Source organism: Aquarana catesbeiana, linkage group LG04 (assembly GCF_042186555.1).
Source record: "Aquarana catesbeiana isolate 2022-GZ linkage group LG04, ASM4218655v1, whole genome shotgun sequence".
Taxonomy (NCBI): Eukaryota; Metazoa; Chordata; class Amphibia; order Anura; family Ranidae; genus Aquarana; species Aquarana catesbeiana.
Genome location: NC_133327.1, coordinates 25,057,591 through 25,075,692, shown reverse-complemented (window position 1 = coordinate 25,075,692; position 18,102 = coordinate 25,057,591). Strand labels below are relative to the sequence as shown.

Sequence of the window (18,102 nt, the reverse complement as noted above, 5' to 3'; positions counted from 1 at the left end):
ACGGGGCCCGTAGCTTACGCATGTATTTGCAAATGTGTGCAGTCTAAAGCCCTGTTCTTAACGCATATTGTTAGATAGGTCAATTTGGTTGGTCGCTGGCTTGTTGGTAAGTTTGAGATTGTAAATTTCTTTGCATTTGTTTGACATACGTCGCCCATTCCAGGGCTCCCTGCTGCAATAGACCAGTTAGGCAGGGGCAGTGGGCACTTGTTTGTAGCATATTGTAGCCTGGCAAGCTGTTTTATACAATCTGCACCAGTTCATTACATGCCACATCTAATATCAGTGATAGGAGCATTAAAGTGGTACTTTTTTTGTTTGTCTACAGATTGACAGTCATGTTTTTTTTTTAATTTTATTTTTTATTTGTAATCAATTAATAAATTAATGTGTTTATTTTTTATATTGAAGGGATATAACAAAATATTTTTATTGATATAGTATATTTAACAGGACAAAAGGAAGCAAATAACATAAGTTCATTGTTTGGGTTTGTATTCATTTTAACAAGGTAAATTATCTACTGGAGGTTTGTGGAATTTGAGGTGACTTCATATAAATAAGTACAAGACTTTAGAAACATTAAACCTCTTGGTCAGCATTTCTGTAACATTTTGTATCTCTGTACTGGATATGAATACAAAATGTTCTAGTAAACAATTAACTTTTTAACAATTTGACCTTTCTTTTTTTTTTTTTTTAAACAAATAAAAGAATAGATTTACCTGTCTGTGTAAATGTACTGTCTATAACTGACCAGCTGAGAGGAGATAGCAAAGGGAAACCATAGTGTATTAGGAAGTACTCTCTAATGTGCTTTATTTGCTATAAAATAATTTCATGTTTTTATTTAATTTAAAAAATGTCAAATGCTCTTTGATTATAAAGTCTCATTTTAGAAAAAAATAAATAACAAACATTATATGACTTACCTCCTCTGTGCAGTTGGTTTTGCACAGGGCAGCCTGGATCCTCCTCTTCTCGGGTGCCTCATTGCTGCTCCTGGCCCCTCCCTCCTGGTGAGTGCCCCCACAACAAGCAGTTTGCTATGGGGGCACCTGAGCCAGGCTACAGCTCCATGTGTCCATTCGGCCCCACCCCCTCTCTCCCCTGATTGGCTAACTGACTTTGATTGACAGCCACTGGAGCCAATGGCACCCCTGCTGTGTCTCAGTCACAGGAGGGAGAGTCCCTGGACGGCCGAGGGATTCATGGACATTGCTGGACAGAGAGGGGGCTTAGGTATGTATTAGAGGGTAAAGAAGAAATGTCTGCACATCGGTGGATTCCAAATGCCATTTATTGGTCACCAAAATGACACCTGGATACACCAACACACAGTCTTGTAGACGTGTTTCACACAGTACAGTTGTGCTTAATCAAGTATTAGGAGGGCTGAGGGTGGCTGCTGCACACAGAAGACTTTTTATCTTAATGCATTGAATGCATTAAGATAAAAAAAACCCTCTGCCTTTATAACTCATTTAAGTTTACTGTATATAAGTGATAAGAATCTCTCTTAGGTACATATGATTTTATTTTCACACACATATATTAAAATGTGTATTTTTGCCTTGCAAATTAATATTTTCCAAAAACTGAGGACCTATAGAATAAAAAAGATGGTAATTTGAGTTTTTGATGCTGTAAGATTTTTGCACATGATATTTTTAATCAGACCTATAGCTAACATACCGCTCAGGTATACTGTATCTGCAGACAGGGCTGATTAGGCATTGGCATATGTAATGTATGGTACGGCATACAGAGTGCAGACAGAAGAAATGACTTTTTTTTTTTAGAGTATAATATAATCGTTATAGTACAAGATCAAATATCTACTGAAGAAAGCAAAATTTTGAACGATGGACTTTAAGAACATTCTCAATAAAATGCCACTGAATAAAACACCTTTGGTCTCCCCAGAGAATTCTACATTAAAGCATGGCCTGCCTATATTGGTGAGACAAGGTTGTCCTTTGTCCTTGCTAGCCTTTATAAGTGTAATGGAACTCTCACTATGACATGTCTAAAGAGACAACATCATTAAGGCAATTGTCATTACTGGAAACAATGGACAACAAATTAAAGGCTAAGATCACCTTTACAGAAAAAAACAATAAATGCATATATTTTTGCAAAAAAAATGTGTATTTATTATTTTTTCCTGCAGGAGCCTGGAAAGCATTGCACCCATAATCAGTAGATCATGGGTGCAAGGTGGGTTCCTGTAGATATATCCTCTGGCTTTCAGCCAATACCTCTGTACGGACTGTTGGTTTAAAAACCAAAGGGCATGTCAGCGGACTACGAGAATGTTCATTAGCGTCACTACAGGCTATTCAAACTGCAATTTTGTCTGGCACAGTGGGAGAAGGTACTCTGTAGTTTATTAATTCACAGGAATTTGTGAAGGAATGATGCAGCTGTATGGACAGAGCCCCGCAAATCCATGCTGTTTGTAAAAAAGGCATTGGCGTCACCAGCATGGGGCCTGAGGGGGCCACGACCCCCCCAATTTTACTGTGAGCCCCCCTAGGTGCCCCCCAAGTTAAGTACTGTATGTCAGTTACTAATAACCAAATAATGGCCGCCCGCTGGCGCCGCAGCTGTCCGAGTGCAGATAGTGCGCCGCCCGCTTGAATGACTCACTGGTATTATATGACTGTCAGTCAGACTCTGAGCCAGTAAGCTGGGCTAGCTACTAGCCCAGGTGACATCACGGTCGCACGACAGCCGCCAGCCCCCGCTGTTGTTTATGGGAGTTGTAGTGTAGTCCGCGGCCCAGCGGTGGCTGTGTGCTCAAGCTCCCTGCTCCCGCTCCCAGGGGGTTGAGTCAGTCTAAGGAGAGAAGAGCTGCCCATGGCCTCCTGTGATTCCTGCTGGGAGCTGCCCATGGCCTGTGATTCCACATGCCATGGTCGGCTCCCAGCACGACCCACAGGTCCGCAGCTAGCTCCCAGCAGGACCCACAGGCTGCAGACTTGTGGGTCCTGCTGGCCACTGACCTATGGGTCCTGCTGGGAACTGGCTGTGGACCTGTGGGTCCTGCTGGCCACTGACCTGTAGGTCCTGCTGGGAGCTGGCTGCGGACCTGTGGGTCCTGCTGGGAGCTGGCTGTGGACCTGTGGGTCCTGCTGGCCACTGACCTGTGGGTCCTGCTGTGGGTCCTGCTGAGAGCTGGCCACTGACCTGTGGGTCCTGCTGGGAGCTGGCTGCGGACCTGTGGGTCCTGCTGGCCACTGACCTGTGGGTCCTGCTGGCCACTAGCCTAGGGTGACCATAAGTCCCCAGCACCGCTGGATTACAAATATCTCCCGCTTACACGGCACGGCCACTGTGTGCAGTCTATCATAGGAGCCCATCCAGGAGGCGATACTTTGTATTATAGTGGCCACTGGGTAAGTGGGAGATCCCTGCTCTGTGTAATCCAGCGGCACTCGCCCCCCACCCTTCCATCATGCACTGATGAGCCTACATTGATGGGCACCGGTGAGAATGCATAGATGGGCACCGGTGAGGCTGCATTGATGGGCACCGGTGAGGCTGCATTGATGGGCACCAGTGAGGCTGCATACATAGGCACCGGTGAGGCAGCATAGATGGGCACCGGTGAGGCTGCATAGATGGGCACAAAACATTGAATTACATTTCTCTTGCTTCATAACATCAATATGTTGGCACCACCAGCTATAATATATATATATATATATATATATATATATATATATATATATATATATATATATATATTTGCGTTTTATGGTTCGCCCCCCCACTTTTGTCCTTGTCCCCCCTAAATATGAAAGCTAGAGATGCCACTGAAAAAAGGAGCCTGAACTGCAGCCTCCACCAGACCCTGAAGAAAAAGGAGGGAAAGCTGTGTACAGGACATAGCTTCCTCTTGCCAGGAGGGAGCCCAGAGAGTGCACATCACTGTCCAGTGTGCACCACCATTGCTGCATTATGGCGACCTGAGCAGGATCCGGTGTGCAAGTCCATCTGTGCCAACAGCCAGAGTCACCTAGGTGCAGAGCAGAGAGTGGACAGATGACTGTGCGGGACTGGATGGTGAGCTGCAATATCACTAGGACTAGTGAGCTGCTGCTGTTGGGATTTACTACTAAAGAGACTGAACCCTTTAGGAACTAGCAATACAGCCATCTAGGAGCCGTATTGCTTCCTGTATGCACGACTGGGACTATTCTTATGTACAACAATAGTACAATTGGGCCCCAACACTAGATGAAGAGTTAGGACTAAAGACTGCTGCTTTAGAGCTGTTACACAGTGATCTTTGCCTATTGCTTATGCTAAGAGGTACCTGTCTATGGACATTGAAACATATCCCAGCCATTCACATAGAGTGCACTTTAGACTAGTTATAGTATTATTATTCATATTGCAGTTAAAGCTTATACAGTATGTACTGTTTATTGCCGACTTATGTGTTGATTTCAGTCTAGTAGTACAGAACTCCATTCTAAATTACCTTGGCATAGTTATTATATTGTCTAGTGGACTGTGTCTAAACCTACCTTTGATGTGTTCATTTATGCTCAAACCACTATTCATTCTAACCTGTGGCAAAACATTAAGTCCATTTACCACTAAACAGTCTTGTGACTATTTCCTGGTACTAATTCACAGCTAAGTTAAAGGCATTTGTACTCATGTTCTTATAAGTGCTTGCATTGAATTTCATTCCACTAGGTGTGTCAGAGGGACTCAGGTTCTTCTTGGAGACAAGGCACAGAACAGACAACCCAAATTACAAAGAATCTTCTACGGGGAGGGCACAACATATATAAAAACAAATACTTAAAGTGGTTCCAAGGGCAAAAGGTTTTTTTACCTTAATGCATTCTCTGCATCAAGGTAAAAAAACCTTCCAAGGCAGCGCCCCCGAGCCCCCCCCCTTAAACACTTACCTGAGTCCTCTGTCAATCTAGCACTGTGCTCATCTGTAGAATCACCGCTCCTTCTTACTGTATTCACAGGAGGCTATTAGAGCAGCAGGAGCCATTGGCTCCTCCTGCTGTAAGTCAAATCTTGTGAGGAAGGAGCAGGGGGCATGGCTGCCTCAGAAGCCTACCCACACAAATGCCCCATAGCAGCTCGCTGGAGAAGTGGAGGAGGGGACAGCACCAGTGGCAAGGGACCACTGTCTTCAATACCATTCTACCCTGTACTGCAATGCAATGCATGAATACATTACATAACAATACAGTCCAATCATACAAATAATTTATATTCACTCCGTGTTATAATGCCTGATGTGCAGCTCAGAGCACGATATTCTGTGTGTCATCACGTTATGCATGATATCAATTTATCCCATAAGCAATATAGGGGGTCATTTACTATAGCGCCATGACACTAGTTAGCGCTAATTACTGCAAATTAGCTCTAATTAGCGCTAAAATGGTATTCACTATAGTGCTGGTAAAAAAATACTCCCAAAATCAAATTTACTATAGTTCCCTGAAAACAAATAGCGCCGAAACCCTTACGCTGCTAAAACCTGGAGTAGTGCACATGGAAATAATGTTTAGAGCATGATATAAGTGCCTAAATGGTACTGAAATATATGGTATATTGTTTAATGATAATCTGCTTTTAAACTGTGTGAAAAAATTATTTCTACACTGAAATATCTTTAAAAGTCTGAAAAAAGATAAAGTCCCCATCTCTTTAGAACTAGGTGCCAGCACAACTGAGCATGCTCAGACCTGCAAACAGCTCTCATTTTAGCTCCCATGTCTTTTTTACAGAGCGCTATAGTAAATACCAATATGAGCTCTGGGCTAAAATGCGTTTTTGAGAATGAAAATTGGTGCTATTATAGTCCAATTCAAGTTTCAGCCATTGATTCTAATGGTACAATTGCAACTTCCCCAAATAAATCCTTTTAGGCTACTTTCAGATTGCGGCAGGCGGGCGATGGCGGTAAAGCGGCGCTATATTTAGCGCCACTTTACCGTCATTTTAGAGGTGCTATTCGGCCACTAGCGAGCAGTTTTAACCCCCCCGCTAGCGGCCAAAAAAGGGTTAAAACTGCCCACAAAGTAGCGCTTTGGCAGCGGGTTTGCGGCGCTGACCCATTGTTTTCAATGGGAAGGGGCGCTTTAGGAGCGGTGAATACACTGCTCCTATAGCGCTGCAAAGATGCGGCTTGCAGGACTTTTTTGACCGTCCTGCAAGCACCTCGGGCTTTCACATTGGAGTGAATTGAGTGGCTCTTTCAGGGCGCTTTGCAGGCGTTATTTTTAGCGCTATAGCGCCTGCAAAGCGCCTCAGTGTGAAAGTAGCCTTAATGTTGAGATGAACTGTATCTTTCTCTGAAATAAATGTTCCTTGCAACAACGTTGCTGCTTCTATTTTGTTTTTTCTCATCTATTTTATTTTTAAGAATGCTAGAATGTGGAATGTTTCGATGTTTTGGTAAAATATATTTTTCTCTGTCACTTTCACTTGTTACTCTCCATTTCACAACAATCCTTACCCAAACTCACACAGTTGTCTTTACAAACCACAAACAATACCATTGGTGATGCAAATTTAAAATGGGTCACAATGTTGTGTGTTTTTTATTATTTCCATATAATCATAATTTGAGACCAAAAAATGTGATATGTGTACCAACATCAGAAATCAAAATGTAATTCCCAAAAAATAGAGGGTAACATCACTATTCTACACTCACCCACCAAATATCACAGAATAAATCAAGAAGAAGAATTTTTTAGTAATGTAATTCCATCACCTATATGTCCAAAGAAATGTGTCGGAGGTTTTCACATGTGGCAGCTCTGTGGCTTAGAGGTTAGAACTTCTGCTTAGCCTTTCTGAGGGTCTGGGCTCGAATCCCAAACATCCCGCTTCATGTAGAGAAGTTGTCTCATCTCCCAGGTCCTATAACTATGTCTAAATGTAGTATTTATCTGTAGGAGGGTTCCACCACCATTGTAAATCATGCCAGATATGCTATCTAGCCAAAAGTATTGGGACACCTTCCTTTACACACATAAACTTTAATGGCAGCCCATTCTTAGTCCATAGGGTTAAAATTTTATTTGACCCACCCTTTGCAGATAGAACAGCTTTTGGGAAGGCTGTACACAAGGTTTAATGTACCTATGGAAATGTTTCACGTCATTTCTCTTCCAGAAGCGCATTTGTGAGGCCAGGCACTGATGTTGGATGAGAAGCCCTGGCTCACAGTCTCTGCTCTAATTCAGCTAAAAGGTGTTCTATCCGGTTGAGGTCAGGACTCTGTGTAGGCCAGTCAAGTTCCTCCACCCCAAACATGCTCATTCATGTCTTTATGGACCTTACTTTGTGCACTGGTGCGCAGTCATGTTGGAACAGGAAGAGGCCATCCCCAAACTATTCCCACAAAGTTGGGAGCATGAAATTGTCCAAAATGTCTTGCTATTCTGATGCCTTAAGAGTTCCCTTCACTGGAACTATGAGGCCAAGCCCAACTCCTGAAAAACAACCCCACATCATAATCCCCCCTCCACCAAATGATTTGTAATTGCACAAAGCATGGTCCATAAAGACATGGATGAGTGAGTTTGGGGTGGAGGAACTTGACTGGCCTGCACAGAGTCCTGACCTCAAAAAACAGAACACCTTGGGGATGAATTAGAGCGGAGACTGCGAGCCAGGCCTTATCGTCCAACATCAGTGCATGACCACACAAATGCACTTCTGGAAGAATGGTCAAACATTCCCATAGACACACTCCTGAACCTTGTGGACAGCCTTCCCAGAAGAGTTGAAGCTGTTATAGCTGCAAAGGGTGGGCCAACTCAATATTGAACCCTACGGACTTAAGCCTCGTACATAGCGACGGGAAATGTGTGATGACCGGCTGTTGGCAGAAAATCCAACCGTTTGTATGCTCCATCGGACAATTGTTGTTGGATTTTACGTGGACAAATGTTGGATAGCAGGTTTAAAATTTTTCCACGGACAAATGTGTGTTGTCGGATTTTCCAAGCATGTGTGCACAAGTCTGTCGGACAAAAGTCCAAAGTACGAACACGCATGCTCGGAAGCAAGAACGAGCCAGAAGCGGTGGGTCTTGAAAAATAGCGTTTTACTTTTTTTTTTTGCACAAAGTTGTCACTAAATGATCTATTGCTCAAACATGGCATGGTTATATGTGAAATTACACCCCAAAATACATTCTGCTGCTTCTCCTGAGTATGGGGATACCACATGTGTGAGACTTTTTGGGAGCCTAGCTGCGTACGGGCCCCGAAAACCAAGCACCGCCTTCAGGCTTTCTAAGGGCGTAAAATGGTGATTTCACTTCCTCACTACATATCACAGTTTCGGAGGCCGTGAAATGACAAGATAGCACAAACCCCCCCAAATGACCCCATTTTGGAAAGAAGACACTTCAAGCCATTTGCTGAGAGGCATGTTGAGTCCATGGAATATTTTATATTTTGCCACAAGTTTCAGGAAAATTAAATTTTTTTTTTTTTTTTTTTTACACAAAGTTATCACTAAATGATATATTGTTCAAACATGGCATGGTTATATGTGGAATTACAACCCAAAATACATTCTGCTGCTTCTCCTGAGTATGGGGATACCATATGTGTGGAACTTTTTGGCAGTCTAACCGCGTACAGGACCCCGAAAACCAATCACCGCCTTCAGGCTTTCTAAGGGCATACATTTTTTATTTCACTCCTCACTCCCTATCACAGTTTCGGAGGCCATGAAATGCCCAGATAGCACAAACCCCCCGCCCCCAAATAACCCCAAAGTAGACACCCCAAGCTATCTGTTGAGAGGCATGTTAAGTATTTTCAGATCTCAATTTTTGTCACAAAGTTTTGAAAATTGAAAAAAAAAATACATTTTTCTTTACTTTCTTCATTTTCAAAAATAAATGAGATCTGCAAAATACTCATCATGCCTTTTAGCAAATACCTTGGGGTGTCTACTTTCCAAAATGGGGTCATTTGGGGGGGTTTTGTGCTATCTGGACATTTCAGGGCATCCGTAAATGTGATAGGTAGTGAGGAGTAAAATCACAATTTTACGCCTTTAGAAAGCTTAAAGGCGGGGCTTAAAGGCGGTGCTTGGTTTTTGGGGTCCTGTACATTACTAGGCTCCCAAAAAGTATCACACATGAGGTATCCCTGTACACAGGAGAAGCAGCAGAATGTATTTTGGGGTGTAATTCCACATATAACCATGCCATGTTTCAACAATACAATTAATTTTCCCGAAACTTGTGGCAAAATATCAAATATTCCATGGACACCACATGCCTCTCAGTAAAAAGCTTGAAGTGTCTTCTTTCCAAAATGGGGTCATTTGGGGGGGAGGTTGTGCTATCTTGACATTTCAGGGCCTCCGAAACTGTGATAGGTAGTGAGGAAGTGAAATCACCATTTCTCATTCGTTCATTGACAGACACAGCCTTCTTTATTCAGAACGGTAGGGTTATATCATCTCCGCAGGAGTAGGACTAGGCAGAACAAAAAAACAACCCCTGCTACGCCCATGGGCTGTCCTCCATCAGTATATAACCTCCTACCTGCTATAGGTATTCATTTTTTTTCTGCCTAGTCAAGAGTAAGGACCTAGTTCCCTGCTGGGATCTCTAGTCCTGGGAATTTTTGTGTTGTTTGTTATTTTCTCTTTTTCCTGAATTTTGTCCAGGGAGATCTACAATCAACTGCTGGGCTGGGCGACGGGCTGGACGCTTGATCTAGTGGTCACCCCAGTCTGGCCAGCGAGCTCGTGCAGACCACAGCTATGAGCCAGGTCGACCGCGACATAACCCCAGTGGACAGGGGCTGGTCCTGCGAGTTAAACAACTTGCGAGGTCGCATACGACCGGGTCTCGGCTTGTGTCGCAGCGTACCTCATGGCCGACAGCCCCAGACTTCGGTGATGAGGAGGATCTGGGAGCGTTACCCGCGCTTTTTGCTGAAGAGGTAAGTAAGGGGTCTCCTGCGCTCCTTCTCCGGAGTGGTGTGGGGCGCAGGTACTCCCTGGGGTGGTCGGTCCCTCCGGGTTTCTCCTCCACCCGCCTCCCCCCTTCCTTCCCCCCTTCCTCCTCCCCCCCGTTCCTCCTAACCCCTGGGTGAGGCCCAGGCTCCGGCCTAGGGGCTTTGGGACATGGTTCCCCTTTTTCCACCTTCGGGTTGTTACTGGGGGTATCTAGGGTTGGGCCTGGGAGGTGAGTGATTGCTGAAATTTATGCCTTTGCAGCCTACCAGCTGGGGGGGCGCTCTCGCAGCTGGCTGTCGAAAATTTAGGCCTATCGCGCATTATCGAGTGGCGGCTGAAAATTTAGGCCGCGGCTTTGTGGCCTACCGCACTCGCGGCCGGCGGACAAAAATTTAGGTCGCGGCTTTGCAGCCTACCGCACTCGCGGGCAAAAATTTAGGCCGCGGCTTAGCGGCATACCACAAACGTGGCCGGCGGCCGAAAATTTAGGTCACGGCTTTTTGGCCTACCGGCTTGGCGGTCTGCAAGTTTAGGCCATGGCCTTGCGGCCTACTGACCGGCTGTCCTGTTGGGTGTTTTTTGGGGTAGCGCTTAGGCATCTAGCCTAGTATATGGCACCCTTGCCCTCCCCTCCCCCCTCTGTCTCCTATCTGGCTCTGAGGACGTGGCCCACCTTGCGGGGTGGTGGCCACGCTCCCTATCTTGTCAGGGTTTTGCAGCCTACCGGCTTGGAGGTGCGAAAGTTTAGGCCACAGCCTTGCAGCCTACCGACCGGCTGTTCTGTCGGGTGGTCCAGTCCCATCATGGGCGATGCACTCGTGGCGGGCAGCCAAAATTTTGCGGCCTACTGGGCCACGTTTATTGTACCTATTGGGCCGCGGCTTCTGTGGCCTCCTGGCTCTGCACCCCTGTGAGGGGCTCCGGTCTGTGCCCCTGTGTGGGGCCCTGGTATGTGCCCCTTATGAGGGGCCCCGGAATGTGCCCTCGGTGAGAAGCCCCGGTTTGTGCTCCCTGTGAGGGGCCCCCGGTATTTGCCCTGGTATTTGCCCTCTGTGAGGGGCCCCGGTCTGCGCCCCCTGTTAGGGGCTCTGTTTTGTGCCCCTGTAAAGGGGGCCTTGGTTTGTGCCCCCTGTGAGGGGCCTCAGTCGACATCCCATATGTGGACCTTGGGCGGGGGTTCCTGTTGTTGGCCCCCTCCCCCTGTGTTTTTTGGGGTAGCACTTAGGCATATAACCTAGTATATGGCACCCCTGCCCTCCCCTCCTCCCTGTGTCTCCTATCTGGCTCTGAGGACGTGGCCCACTGATAGGGGTGGTGGCCACGCTCCCTATCTTGTCAGGGAGTAAGGATGACTGCAGTAGAGCACGAAAAAAAGCGCTGGTTATCGCACTTATTACATCTGTGCAGGAACCTTTCAAGATGGGGGATGCATCGGTGGCTGCGGCGGAGAGCTGATACCTCATAAGCCGTCTTGCACGGTGAAAGCGGTCCCTTTTCCCTCTTATCTTGACAATATTGTCATTAAAGACTGGGAGGGTCTAGAGTGCATTTGTGTATCTAAAAAAAAAAAAAACGCTTGCTGTGAGGTACACATTTGGGAATTCCCTGCCTTTGCTGCATTGCTGGACCTATGGTCTAGGCACTGCAGTATGTCAGCTACGCCTCTTGGCCATAGTTCCCCTGGTTGCTGAGCTTCTAAGGTCTCCTCAGTGGTGCTTAGACAGGAATTTTGGGGGCTACCCTGGATGTCAATACTTTCAATGGGCGTCTACTGCCGGACCGCTTGCTGTTCTCCGCGGGGGGGGATGTGCAAGCTCCGTTGCTGCAGAATGTGTTTGTCATGGTTCTCGTGTTGGGAACAGTTTAAAGCCATGACCTGCCTTGTGTGGGTACAGAAGGTCAGGATGGAGTCCGTTAGCATGGCGGTAGTACCCCTTCATCATGGGGACCTTCTGGTTTCTATTGACATCACAAATGCTTGTTTACGCATTCCGTTATGTGCCTGACTCCAGCACCTCCTCCATTTTGCTATGAGTGTGGCGCATGATCAGCGCATAGTCTGGCCACCACTCCTCGGGTATTCGCGAGGTGTTGGCCCCGGATCGGGCGTGGTTGCATCTGTGGGGGTTTGCGGTCCTGGCTGCCTGGACGATCTTCTTCTGCCAGTCCTTGGCTACCCCGAGGGGCAATGTAGTTTCTGTACAGACCTTGACTGATTTCAGTAGGCATCTATACTATATGAAGTCTGCTAGGGCCCTTCCAGAACGTCGGATTATCTAAGCCCGAGCTTCAGCTCTGGCCAGTGTGTCTTCTTCTCTTGCTACGTTTTTTAGTTTTCTGTTTGGCAGGTAGGCCCTCTGCGGACCTGCGTGTGGGTATTGGGTCTGAGAGTTTCTACCTTTTTGAAATGATTCCATTTGCGCAGTTCCATACAAGCTCCCATCGGGGAGATCCTGGCATGAGACAAATACCCGAGATCTCGGGACAATCGGATTCGGCTGAGTTAAGAAACCAGGGTTCCCTGGTCTGGTGGCTCGCTCTCTGGTTCTTCAGCAGGATAAATCCTTTCTCCACTTGTATTAAACAGGGTGACTACTAATGCCAGTTGGCTTGGGTAGGATGTCCAGTGACTGAACTCTGCTCAGGGTCATTGTACGCTGGTGGAATCCGGACTACCAGGTAATATCCTGGAACTTCAAGCGATCATGGACAGATCAACTTCGGGGGCTGCCGGTACGGTTCTAGTCAGACAAGGCAACCACGATGGCTTATGCCCTTCTCCAGGGCGGGTCAAATAAGCTGCGCCGGCCCTGGCTGTTGCCAGTATTGGGCAGAACATTTCGTCTGGTCCTTTTCCGGTGTATGCATTCCAGGAGTGGAATGCTGACAGTTGGATACCTCAGTTGGCGAGAGTTGGACCATGGATGGGCCCTTCACTGGGCCTAAAAAAAATATATGCCAAAGCATGGGGGCAATCCGCCCCTAATGTTAGGAGCAAATCGCTCCTCCACCCCTGCCCCATGCTTCGGCATATATGCTCTTTTTTTAACTGTGGTGGTGAATTTACCTCCTACATCGCTGGAGTTACGGCTTTATGTCTCGTTGGAACAAACGCTGTTGCTGTCAAGATAAATAAACCCGTGCTGCAGCTGAATGGCATACCTGCTAAGCAAATGATGGTTAACAATAAAACAAAGTAACATTACAGTATAACAATAAGACTTACCATGCCTGCAAAGCAATTACAATAAAACATAGTAATAATAAAACATTGCAATCTGTGCCTAAAAAAATATATGACGAAGCATGGGGGCAATCCCCCCCTAATGTTAGGAGCAAATCGCTTCTCCACCCCTCCCCCCATGCTTCGACATACAGTATATGCTCCTTTTTTAACTGTGGGGGTGAAATCACCTCCGACAGCGCTGGAGTCACAGTTTTATGTATTGTGGGAGCAAACGCTGTTGCTGTCAAGGTAAATAAACCCGTGCTGCAGCTGAATGGCATACCTGCTAAGCAAATGATGGTTAACAATAAAACAAACATTACAGTATAACATACCATACCTGCAAAGCAAATACAATAAAATATAGTAAAAATAAAACAGAGAGAGAACGATAGATATGTGAACGAACAGTAGAGCGCACAGTAGAGAGCAAACATAAGAGAGAGAACAATAGAGAGAGAGAAGAAAAATGCAACGACAACTATTTTTGTCTTTTTTTTGTGTGTGTGTTTTTGTGTGTTTTTTTTTTTTTCACTTTTTTCACTTTTATAAAAACTGTAAAAAAACCATAAACTGAATCAAAATTTGATGGCCATCATATCTTTTGAGACCCTGTGTACGTGTGCCTAGGACTGTGTGGTGCTGTACCCTACACTAACTAGTGTGTGGTAGCATTCAAAACAGTCACCAATGCAAAGACCAGGTTGGTCAGGACAGGAGGGACAATAAAAGCATGTGTCATGCCTAAATCCGTGCTTTCTACAGACACAGACTTCTTTGGGGTGTTCTTTGGGTAGGGGTACCAGAGAGGACATGTGGAAAATGCCTTTCATGCAGCCGGCTTACTGCATTTGCAGTTGGGAAGTTGGGCCAAAGCACTGTCTGGAAACAGAAGGGCTCTGATGATCTCTTCCTGAAATTTAAGGAAGGATCCATTTCGTTCTGAAGCTTTGTATAGCACAAAAGTGTTCAGCGTCTGGCCTTACGGGCAATTAGGTACGGCGCCAACAACTGGTCATTGAGGTCCACCCCTCCCATATTAAGTTTATATTCATGGACACTAGGGGTGCAACGGATCGTCACTGATCCGTGATCCAAACGGTTCACCCTGTTCGGATCGGTACACATGCGCTCCGCGGAGCGCGCCGCTGCCTCGGCCTTAGGAAAGGCCGTGGCTTCGGCCTAGCTCCGGAGCTGCGGCCATCTTGGTACACCCGGCGGCCGTTTACCACGTGATCGCTCCGTCAAATGACAGAGCGATCACTTATAAACAAACTGGCATCATGTCATGACACCGGTTCCTCTCTCCCCTCTGTGTACTGATCTGTACAGTGGAGGGGAGAGATCGGATGGCAGCAGTGCCAATACTCCGCCATACCCTGCCAATACTCCGCCATACCCTGCCAATACTCTGCCATACCCTGCCAATACCCTGCCAATACTCTGCCTTACCCTGCCAATACTCTGCCATACCCTGCCAATACTCTGGCAATACCCTGCCAATACTCTGGCATACCCTGCCAATACTCTGCCATACCCTGGCAATACCCTGCCAATACTCTGCCATACCCTGCCAATACTCTGCCATACTCTGCAATACTCGCCAATACTCTGCCAATACTCTGCCAATACTCTGCAATACCCGCCAATACCCTGCCAATACTCTGCCAATACTCTGCCATACCCTGCCAATACTCTGCCAATACTCTGCAATACCCGCCAATACCCTGCCAATACCCTGCAATACCTTGCAATACTCTGCCAAACCCTGCTAATATATTATTACAGTGGGAAGGAGTTTGTGGATATTACAGTGGGGGAGATTGTGGATATTACAGTGGGGGAGATGACGTGGATATTACAGTGGGGGAGATTGTGGATATTACAGTGGGGGAGATGACGTGGATATTACAGTGGGGGAGATTTTTTTTGTTGATCCAAAAATGATCCGAACCGTGACTCCTGATCCGAGGAATGATCCGAACCGTGAGTTTGTTGATCCGTTGCACCCCTAATGGACACAGAGGGGTTTCTCCACAACACCAGTCGCCACAGGAATTGGGACTGTCATGTCTACGTGAAGAGAGGACAGAACAAAAACATTCTTAGTATCCCTCCACTTCACAGCGAGCAAATTATTACACCGCAAGCAGGCTCTCTCCCCCAGCCTAAGACGAGAATCTACAAGCCGCTGGGGTAAGCCCCAGCAATTAGATCGCACGGCGCCACATGCACCAATTTGATGATCAAATGAGTGACTAAAGAGTGGCACGCTTGTGTAATAATTGTCCACATACAAGTGGTACCCCTTTCCGAATAAGGGTGACACCAAGTCCCACACAATCTTACCAGCGCTCCCTATGTAGTCTGGGCAGTTTTCCGGCTCTACGTAACTATCTCTTCCCTTGTAAACCATAAAACTATATGTATAGCCTGTGGCCCTGTCACAGAGCTTATACATCTTGACCCCATATCTGGCACGCTTGCTGGGAAGATACTGTTTGAATGACAAGCGGCCAGAAAACGTAATCAGGGACTCATCAACGCAGACAACTTGATGGGGAGTAAACAAGGCTGCAAAACATTGGTTGAAGTGGTTTACGAGGGGCCGAATTTTGTAGAGCCGATCGTATTCAGAGTCACCCCAAGGACGACAGAGTTCATTGTCATTGAAATGCATGAACTGCAAGATCTGCTCGTATTGTGTCCTGGTCATGGAGGCAGAGAACACGGGCATATGGTGAATTGGGTCAGTGGACCAATATGACCGCAACTCATTCTTTTTAGTTACGCCCATGAGGAGGGATAGGACCAGGAAGATATTAAATTCAGAAACCGTAATTGGTTTCCAATCTCTGGCAAGGGTCAGCTGGGGATTAGGGGTGATGAATTGACCAGCATATAAATTGCTTTGGCCCACAATAGAGCTATAGAGATCTTCGGTGAAAAACAGTGAATAAAAATCAAGTGACGTACAATCAACTGTTTCCACCTGAATTCCTGGTTATCCAGTGAATAGGGGAAGTACAGGTGCTGCAGAAGTGGTGGGTTCCAAATTAGGATTGGCGAATGCAGCAGGAAGGGCACTATGGGCTCGATGGGCCTGTCTTTGTCTTCTTGGTGGCAGCGGGACACTACTCGTGCTTGCCACCTCACCAGCTTGAACTGCACTTATGGGACTCACCACGTCACCAAGTGTTACTGCAGTGCTGGATGTACGACCAGGATGTACTAGGCCGCTGGTGCTTACCAGTTCACAGAAGGATAAGCGGCGCTAGTACTTGCTCTCTGCTCCATACGAGGGACCTGCTGTTCTTGCACTTCAACGGCAGCAGAAGAAGAAGAACGGGGTCTGGTACGCCTGACCTTGGCAGGGACCACAACTCCGTCATCAGAGCTATCTGTCAGGGTGCCGCTGCTGTCTACAGGTTTGTATTCTGAGCCTGAATCTGACAGATGAGTGACTTCCTCTTCACTATCTGTCATGCTCAGAAAAGTGTAGGCCTCTTCACTAGTGCACCTTCGATTTGACATTTTGGTCTCTAAATTTACTGGTACACTAGTGAGACTCACAGGAAAAAAAGCACCTGACTGTCAGCGACTGATTCAAGTGCTACCAAAAAAACTGTTAGCGTTCACAAGGCTCAGGCCTGACTCTGAGAACGCTGCAGTTATGTGTTTCTTGTTTTGTAAGTTACAGTGATCAATTGATACTGCACTTGGGTGGGATGGGCTGGGCTGGGCTGGCTAAATGCAGGTGCTAGCAGGTATCTGGGCTGATCCCGATAACACTGTGTTGTTGGGAACCCTAAACTGCTGGGGACGATAGTATAGTTCTGATTAAATCCGATATTGATCTGTTCAGACACTATACTACTAAGGGAGGCGCAAGGTGCGTGCGTGGGTGTTAGCGCTACTGGCACTAATCTGACACTGACTGGGGCGACGCAGACCGTATCTGACGCTAAAACCTAACTTTGATCACCTGCCGGGTAATCAGGGGGTTAAACCTTCATTGGGTAAAATACGGCGGGTGCCGTATTTTCTCATTCGCCAGGAGTGATCACCAGGTCCAGGCAATTTCATTGTTTTGGATCGAATCTGATTGTCGCAGCCGGCGGGGGGGCATGCACGTGCTCCCCCAGCCGGCCGCACACCCGACGTAACATGACATAACATGACGGCGATTTGCCTGCCCGTGTCATTCTGCCGCAGTATAACTGCAGCGGCTGGTCGGCAAGCAGTTAATCATGACCAATTATGTCATATGCCTTTGCTGCGGGCACTCCAGGAGAATAATCCAGATGATTTGCGGAATTATCTCCAGATGACGGACCCCTGCTTTCACCAACTCTTGGCATTGTTGACCCCCTATATTAAGACACATGCATGAGGCTTTTATTTTATTTTTTGGTTGAATAATGATTTGATTTGGTATATTTTCTATATTTTTGGATGCATAGAATGCACTTTTTGGTTAAGTTATATTGGCAGATAGCATGTCTAATTTTAGTTTTCTTTTTTTAATGTACAATAAAAAAATTGTGTAGAATAATACTTGGCTATGTGTTTTACTTCAAATGACAGTTTGGGAATAGGCAGTTACATTTTAAAAAATACAATGTAAAATTAACAAGGGACACCAACATAGTTGTATCTTTTATCTAAAAAACTACGGGATAATGGTGTTGTGGTAACTTGCACCAAAAAAAAAACAACAAGCATAATAATATTATTCTTGATATCACTAGAAAAAAAATTTGTTTGCCATAACTCCATCAGTATCACCAGCAAAGCAGCTTCATTATTATCCCATGAAAGAAGAAGAGAATGTGCGCTGCATTTCGAGATTTCATAATTTGCCACGTCACGAATGTTAATTCTCCTTT

At 46.2% G+C, this 18,102-nt stretch overlaps 1 protein-coding gene across 1 annotated transcript in view; it reads left to right on the top strand.

Moving 5' to 3' along the window:
• LOC141139106 (cytochrome P450 2G1-like) overlaps positions 1-18,102 on the top strand; it is a 129,350-nt gene that overhangs the window by 50,093 nt on the left and 61,155 nt on the right. The gene's annotated exons all lie outside the window — the stretch shown is intronic.